The sequence below is a fragment of the Pinus tabuliformis genome, chromosome 1_2 (assembly GCF_031772625.1).
Source record: "Pinus tabuliformis cultivar Carrire ecotype Pingquan chromosome 1_2, CPIR1, whole genome shotgun sequence".
NCBI lineage: Eukaryota > Viridiplantae > Streptophyta > Pinopsida > Pinales > Pinaceae > Pinus > Pinus tabuliformis.
In genome coordinates, this window is record NC_142298.1 from 697,128,638 (window position 1) to 697,136,545 (window position 7,908).

Genomic DNA, 7,908 nt, shown 5'->3' on the forward strand with positions numbered 1-7,908 from the left:
AGTGTTTTTCCTCTAGATTCCTCGTGCACATTGGATTTAGAAATCATGGAGGATTCTATACCTAATTGAAAAAGGTCAGGAATGGTTTGGAAAATTCAAACAATGAATGTGAACACCTTAAGTGCACAAGTAGTGGTGATAATGGCTTGATTTCGTCAACTTTTTGCACTCTTGATCCCAGTCCAAAGTGTAATTCACCCTGTTGTATGTTTATATACTTCACTTTGGAGTAGAATGATGGTTGGTTAAGTATATATGTGAGGGAGAAGGTTGCAGATAAGTAGAAGAATATGTTAGACCTAGTAGAGAGAAAAGATGGATAGTGCTTGAGTGAAATGGAAGTGAATGGAGCAGATTATTGAAGTAGTGTATCAGTGCTTAGATTAGAGTTGGGGTCGTTGTACCAAAGTTTTTTTTGGAGGATTGTAGAATAGATTATGTTGCTAGATGGTCATAGTAATTATAGTTTTGATGCATAAATGTGAGCCACTATTTTTCTATTTTTGGGAGCACACTGTTTGTGGTGTTTTTTATTATGATTTGTTGAGAGTTTTTGTTGGTTGTGTTATATTCTTTCCATGACTAGCCCACATAGTTAACCGGGGGGTTAGAGGTGGGGTGGAGCCCCCCCTTCATTGTGCCGATTGCATAGCGGGGGGAGTCACAGGGGGTTTGAGGGGTGCAGGTAACCCCACTCTATGGGGTCTGGGGCAGCGCCCTGGAAAATTTTGGTTTTGGACCCTATATTAGGTTGGGTGACCTACCTATGGTTTTGTGCATGTTTTTCGCACATGGTTTTAGATGCGATGGTTTTCATCCATGGTTTTGGACGCGATGGTTTTCGGTCCATGGTATTGGATGCTTCGGCATGTATAAATATGTATTGTAGCATTGAAAGGAACATAATGAAAAATCAAACTAGCAGTCCCGGTTTTGGGATCCAGGGGAAAATCTCTGTGTATATGTGTTTGATGTGTTATGCTCTCGCATTGTTTATTTTCTGTGTTTTAGAATTCGTATGCAGGTAATTTTTGTACTGAGTTAAAACCTACATTTGGTATCAGAGCTGTTTTGGCTTCAAGGGGACACCTTTGCTGTCGAGGAGTTTCACTTGGGCCTGTGGTAGACCCTGTTCTATGGTAGATCTGCGGGATCGATTCCAGTGGTGAAAGAATATGGTGAGTAGTGGAAAGATAGAGATCAAGAAATTTAATGGTCAGAGTTTTGAGTTATGGAAACTCAATATGGAGGATTTGTTGGTGGATAAAGATTAATGGATCATAGTAGATCCAGGTACTAAACCAACGGGAGTGTCCGATGAAGAATGGAAGAAGTTGGATCAGAAGGCAAAGAGCACAATACAATTGTTTGTCTCAGATTCAGTATTGCTGAATATATTAGGTGAAGCTAAAGTAAAGGCTTTGTGGGACAAGTTATGGATTTTATGCCAATCTAAGTCTTTGGTGAATAAATTGTTCCTATGAAAAAGGTTGTATAACCTGAAAATGAAATATGGAGACTCGGTGATAGAGCATCTAAACTCATTTAATACTGTGTTAAGTCAGTTATCATCTGTTGACATCAAATTTTAGATGAAGATAAGTGCATCAGTTTGTTGTGTTCTCTACCAAATTTGTGGGATAGTCTGGTTATTGTAATAGGTAGCAATGCAACTGCCTTGCAGTTTGATGAAATAGTCTCATCCTTGCTGATGGAGGAAATGAGACAGAAAAATATGGAGAGCCAGAATGTGATGCCTTGTTTGTATGAGGACGGTCCCAGAACAGAAACAAAAATAAGTCATCGAGTGGGAGGTCTAAATCTAGAGGGAGATCTAAATCTCCAGGAAAACCTGTAAAGGTGGTGTGCTGGAAATGCAGAAAGGAAGGGCACTACAAAAGGGACTGTAAATCTAAAGCTCCTAATAAAGGAAAGGGATTTGATGATGCTCCTTCTGCAGAGGCGAAAACCACCTCAGATGAAGGTGGGGATGTGTATTTGGCTTCTTCAAGTACACATGTAGATCACGAGGCATGGTTGATTGACTTAGGTGCATCCTTTCACTTCACTCCCCATAGAGAGTGGTTCTACGAGTATGAGAAATATGATGGTGGTGATGTCTTCTTGGGGGATGACAGGAAGGCTAGAATCGTTGGTCATGGAAAAGTAAAGTTGAAGTTGCAAGGTGGAAGGGTTAGAACACTTCTGGGTGTTCTGCATATTCCTGCATTAGCCAGAAATTTGATTTCTGTAAGCAAGCTTGATGATGCAGGTGTAAGAACAATGTTCAAGAAGGATACCTGCAAGATGGTTTGGGGGGCACTAGTATTGATGCATGGAGTTCGAATTGGAACTCTGTAGAAGCTGCAATGTAGCACTGTTGTTGATGGGTGCAATAGTTTTGTGGTTCTTGAAAGTGGAGCATAAAATCTAGTGGTCTCTAGAGAGAAGACCATGCTGTGGCATCAAAGGCTTGGACATATTGGAGAGAAGGGCCTTCGAATACTTCACGGTAAAGGTATGGTAGAAGGTATGAGTAATAGCTCTCTGGATTTTGATTTCTGTGAAAATAGTGTATATGGGAAGCAGAATCGGGTGAGTTTCCCTTATGGTGGTAAGAGGGCAAAACAGATATTAGAGCTTGTGCACAGTGATGTGTTTGGACCTATGAAGGTTCCATCACTGGGTAAGTCTATGTACTATCTATCCTTTATAGATGACTTCTCAAGGAATACATGTATATATTTACTTGAGAAGTAATCTAAAGTCTTTGACAAGATTAAATAATTTAAGGCTCTGGTGGAAAACCAGACAGAGAAGAAGATAAAGGTGCTGAGGATAGATAATGGTGGAGAGTTTTGCAGTAAGGAATTTGAATAATTATGTAAGAAGTTTGGTAATAGCACGGTAGAAGACTACTCCATACACACCTGAGCAAAATGGAGTTGTAGAAAGAATGAACAAGATGTTGACGGAAAGGGCAAGAAGCATGCTCAGTGGTGCCGAGTTAGGGTAGGAATTCTAGGCAGAGGTGGTGGAGACAACATGTTACTTGGTCAACAGATAACCTTCATCAATGTTGGAGGATAAGACTCCACAAGAGGTATGGACTGGTAAGAAACCCTCTTTTTCACATTTGAGGGTATTTGGATGTGATGCATATGCACATGTTCCAAAGGAGAAATGAACCAAGTTGGATAGTAAATCTGAAAAGTGCATCTTTATTAGGTATAAGGATGGTTTAAAGGGTTATAAGCTTTGGAACCCAGTAACAAGGAATGTTGTGTACAACCGAGATGTGGTGTTCAGAGAGGTAAATGATGTTATCAAACATGAAGTCCAACTAAAGGAACCTGAGAAGATAGAGTTTGAGCTAAAGGAGGAAGAATCAGACTCTATAGTAGAGGAGGAATCAGAAGATGAAGAGCCACAAACTCTGGGTGTGAAAAGATCAGTTCGAGAAAGAAGGTAGCCAGAAATGTATAGTCCATCTACTTTCTGTTCAAATTTTGCTTTATCTATTACTGATGATGATCCCAGAACTGTGAAGGAAGCAGTAGATTTAGAGGATGTAAAACTATGGAAAGAGGCCATGCTTGATGAAATGGCATCTTTGCGTAAAAATGAGGCTTGGGATTTGGTGGAGTTGCCGGCTGGAAGGAAACCCATTGGCAGCAAATGGGTGTTCAAGAAGAAGACAAATGCGGAAGGAAAGGTGGAGAAATACAAAGCTCAGTTGGTAGCAAAAGGTTATTCCTAGGTGTCAGGAATTGATTTTGGTGATATTTTTTCTCCTGTTGGCAAGGTAACTTCTATTAGATTACATTTATCTGTTATTGCTGCTTTTGATTTTGAGGTAGAACAGATGGATGTGAAGACAACATTTCTTCACGTGGATCTGGAAGAGGAGATCTACATGAAGCAACCTAAAGGCTTTGCGGTGAAGGGTAAGAAAGAACTGGTATGCAAGTTAAAGAAGTCTCTCTATGGGTTAAAACAGTCACCAAGGACGTGGTATCAAAAATTTGATACATTTATACGGGGGCTTGGCTTCTCTAGAAGAAAAACAGATCAATGTGTGTATTTTAAATTAATTGGTGACCGTGTTATTTATCTTCTCTTGTATGTGGATGATATGTTGCTGGTTGGAAATGACAAAGAAATTATCCAGGATTTGAAGATCCATTTGTCCTCCAAATTCGAAATTAAAGATCTTGGTGCTGCAAACTATTTTTTGGGCATGGAAATTAAAAGAGATTGTACAAAGAGGAAGCTCTGGTTAAACCAGAGGAAGTACGTCGAGACAATATTGTAGAGGTTTAATATGCAAGATAGTAAACCAGTGAAGGTTCCTATTCCTGTAGGTGTAAAGTTATCCGCTGAACAATGTCCCAAGACATAAGAAGAGGAAAAGGACATGTCTCGTGTGTTAGCATTCAGAATGAACCTCAAGGCTGAGAAGAGGCAACTCTGAGGTAACCACAGACCAAGCTTTTGATCTGGCATCTAGCCCTGCCAAACCAGAGAGGGCTTTCTCTTTGCCAACAAGATGTGATTGCAATAAATGAATTTTAGGCTAGCTATGGAGTGCGGGGATTTGTTTAAAATGTTTTTGGGTCAAAAACAATAAGAGAAAGGACCATTGGGCTATGGAGTCAATGCCAGTTTCTGTCGGAAAATAGTGGCAAAGTAAGTGCAATGTTCATCCAAATAAATATTGCAAATGTGAGAAGAATAGAAGAGAAAGCCCATTGCCCTGTAGGCATCAAACAGGGGATGGATCTACAGTAGTAGCGTTAGACAAAAGAGAAACACAGGGTTACTCAGCAGAGCATCTAACAGAGGATGGATTCTGCAAAGACAACCACTACATTTAACAACAAAATCATTATGAAAGGAGCATCGTGTACAAATGAATTCCTAACACATCTCTTAGATAATGCTATAACAAGGTAGAAAAACAAAATATGTAAGTGAATTACAGGAAAAACATACTAGACATTAACATCGTGATGGATCCTAGGTCCAAAGGGCGGAAACTGATTTATTAAAATAATATTCAAGAGAAACTTTACACAGTCCCAAGCAGCCTCTCTCTGCTACAAAAATTGAACCTTTATCTTTTAAAAATAATCCTATCTATACTAAATTACAAATCTATTTTTATTTCCTAACAATAGGAATCAAAATAATTAAAAATAAAAAAGAAAACCAAATGTGTGCTATGGTCAAATTACATGAACTAAATTATAACTAAATAATCTAACTAAATCTTCATGGAAAATAACAATTGATTCGTTGCCACAAGTCGAAATGCCTGCCAAAGTTTGTTTGGAACCATTGCTGGAAATTTGGAATGTTTAACAGCTGTTGATTTCAAGCCCACAAACTCTGCCACCTATCCATTGGAAAATTTGAATGCTACCATCTATCCCCTTCAAAAACTCAGCACTGTTGATTTCATGGGTAAAACATTTGCCATCAGTTCCTAGAAAAATTTGAATAATGCCACATGCCTCTTTCAAAAATTCGATTGACTGCCACCTTGCACCCACCTACACCAATCTCTGTTGATCTTGTTGCTCTTTGGATGTTTCTTTGACTGCAATGGAAACACACCTACCATGAATATGGAAGAGAGTTCCAGGAGCAAATAATTCTTCTTCTGCAATTTCAATTGGTTTTAGAGCCAATGGGTTTGGATCCCCTTTGTCCGAAGATAGTCCACATAGGATTTTACTGCAAGTTACTTCAGATCCTGTAGTTTCTTTCTTACTTTTATCACCTAAGTCATTTGCACTGCTTAATCTTGCATATGCAACATATTTATGGGCTGCATCTTCTGCAGATGACAATGCCTGCATTGTATTTACTACAAGATCTGCAACACCCTTCCGCTCTTCTCTCTCCAAGAGGCTTGTCCAATCAGTAAGAAGTATTTCATTTCGTAACCTCGCTAATGACACCCCACTCATCCTTGGGATAGCATCATCCTGCAACACCATTGTGGTGACAAAGTCAAGACAATCTTCTGCAAGTTTTTTCGAGGTACAAGGTGGAGTTGCGATTCCAATAGCAGATATAATATCAGGACTAAAACCTAGCTCTTTTTCTGATCTTTTCCTAAGCATTATTGCTAGCAATGCTACTGCAGCTCCTCCAAGTGAATGCCCTACCAATCTTAATCCAAAACCCTTGTGCATTTCAAGGCACTTCCTTAAGGTCTCCAGCTCATGGAAAAAAAAACCAATGTGCAGCTTCAACTGTCCCAAAATGAACTTGAAATCCATCAAAAGAGACTTCCTGGTTGCTCAGAGAAACCATATCAGTAACAATGTCATGGACTGTGTGTGTTCCACGGATACCAAGTACTACCAACTTATTGTGAATGTCAACTCCAATATAATATCTAGGCCGCATCACATTTGAATTGCTTACAAACTTCAAAAACATTACTTTCTCGAAGCATGTTGTTACGTGCCAGACCTGAAGCATATTTCATGTAAGCACCTTTTTCTAGTTCTACATAATATATCAAATCCTGAACCACATAGTTAGAGAAGTTCTATTCACCCCTGATATTATCAACCACCATTTCAGAAGCATGACGAAGAGAGAGAAGATAAAGACCCAGAGTAAGATCCCCAAGCTCCATTCTTGCATTCCAAGAGTACTCCGATGCAGACTTGTAGCAATTTCTACAAGAGAATGAGTACTGGTAGGGCTAGGTCCATTTTCAGAGTAACCCGGTAGCAGAACCCACTTGTAGAGTTGTAAAGTTGGCTCCAGAATATTGCTAAGCCACGCCAGTTGAGAGCTCCATTTTTTATCACTCAAGTCCTTTGGATTGCCACTTTGTTTATCAGTAGATATTTCCTACCCAGAGGACAATTGTTCATCCAATTTAGGTGGCTTGGCACAATGAGCTTTGCCATCTTTCATTTCTAACTTATTGCCATCCAGTTGCTTTGCTTCAGATTGCTGCCAACCATAATGAGAGAAAAAATGTTGAATGGATTTGCTACATGCTTCCAACTGCTTTTTCAGAATATTGAATCTGTTGTTCATCCAGCGCAGAGCTTGCTTTTGATATGGATGCAGATCACACAATAGAGTAGAATGTGGATCCATTTCCTCTAGATGACAACTCTCTAATTCAAGTTTTCCCAATTTCAAATTGGACAAATCCTCCTCTCCTTCATTCTCTTGCTCATTGACAAAGCGTGAATCACATTTCGACAGATGGGTTCTACACACAGTGCCAAGAAGAAACGTGCAGCACCAAGAGGAAACACGTAGTGCCACACTTAAATTGTCTTGGTTTGATTTTTGTGTGTTGTAGCTGCATGAGAGCTAGGCTGAGCCTTCGACTCTTAATCGATTTTTTAAAAATAAAATTTGTGATTTTTGATGCAGGGCGCATGGAGTTTGAAGCTGAGCGTTTGAAATTGTGGAGTTTGCTAATTTCAACTTCATATGCCACAATCTTCCTGAGTGAATGAAATTTGCTCTCAAATGAAATGCTGAAGTGAAATCCTCTCAAATAGAGTGATGTTGGATGCCTTCAATCAACTTGCCGAGTTTATTTGCTATGCAAAAATCCACCCACAAAACCAATGTTTGAAGTTGTACTTCAAACTCTGTGCAGCTAATCAGAAAATCATCGTGCTTCATATTACAAAAGTGAAAATTCATAGAGAGATTACGAGAACAATCATGTTGGAAAGCTAATAATTTGAACTTCACAAATTCCTTGAAAGTGCTACCTATGCTAATTTGATTCTTTTCCCACGTTTTACTAGCCATAGAAATGACAGAATCATGGGGCAATACTTCATTATTGATATTGACTATTGGCTCAGCAATATAAAGTGACATAGGGAAAGGGGGCAACGCTTCAACTTCTTT

The 7,908-nt window shown here is 39.3% G+C and overlaps 1 pseudogene; it reads right to left on the bottom strand.

The window, feature by feature from the left end:
* Nucleotides 1–5,555: 5,555 nt before the first annotated feature.
* LOC149207656 (uncharacterized) lies at nt 5,556–7,131 on the bottom strand (annotated as a pseudogene).
* Between the last annotated feature and the right edge of the window lie 777 nt (nt 7,132–7,908).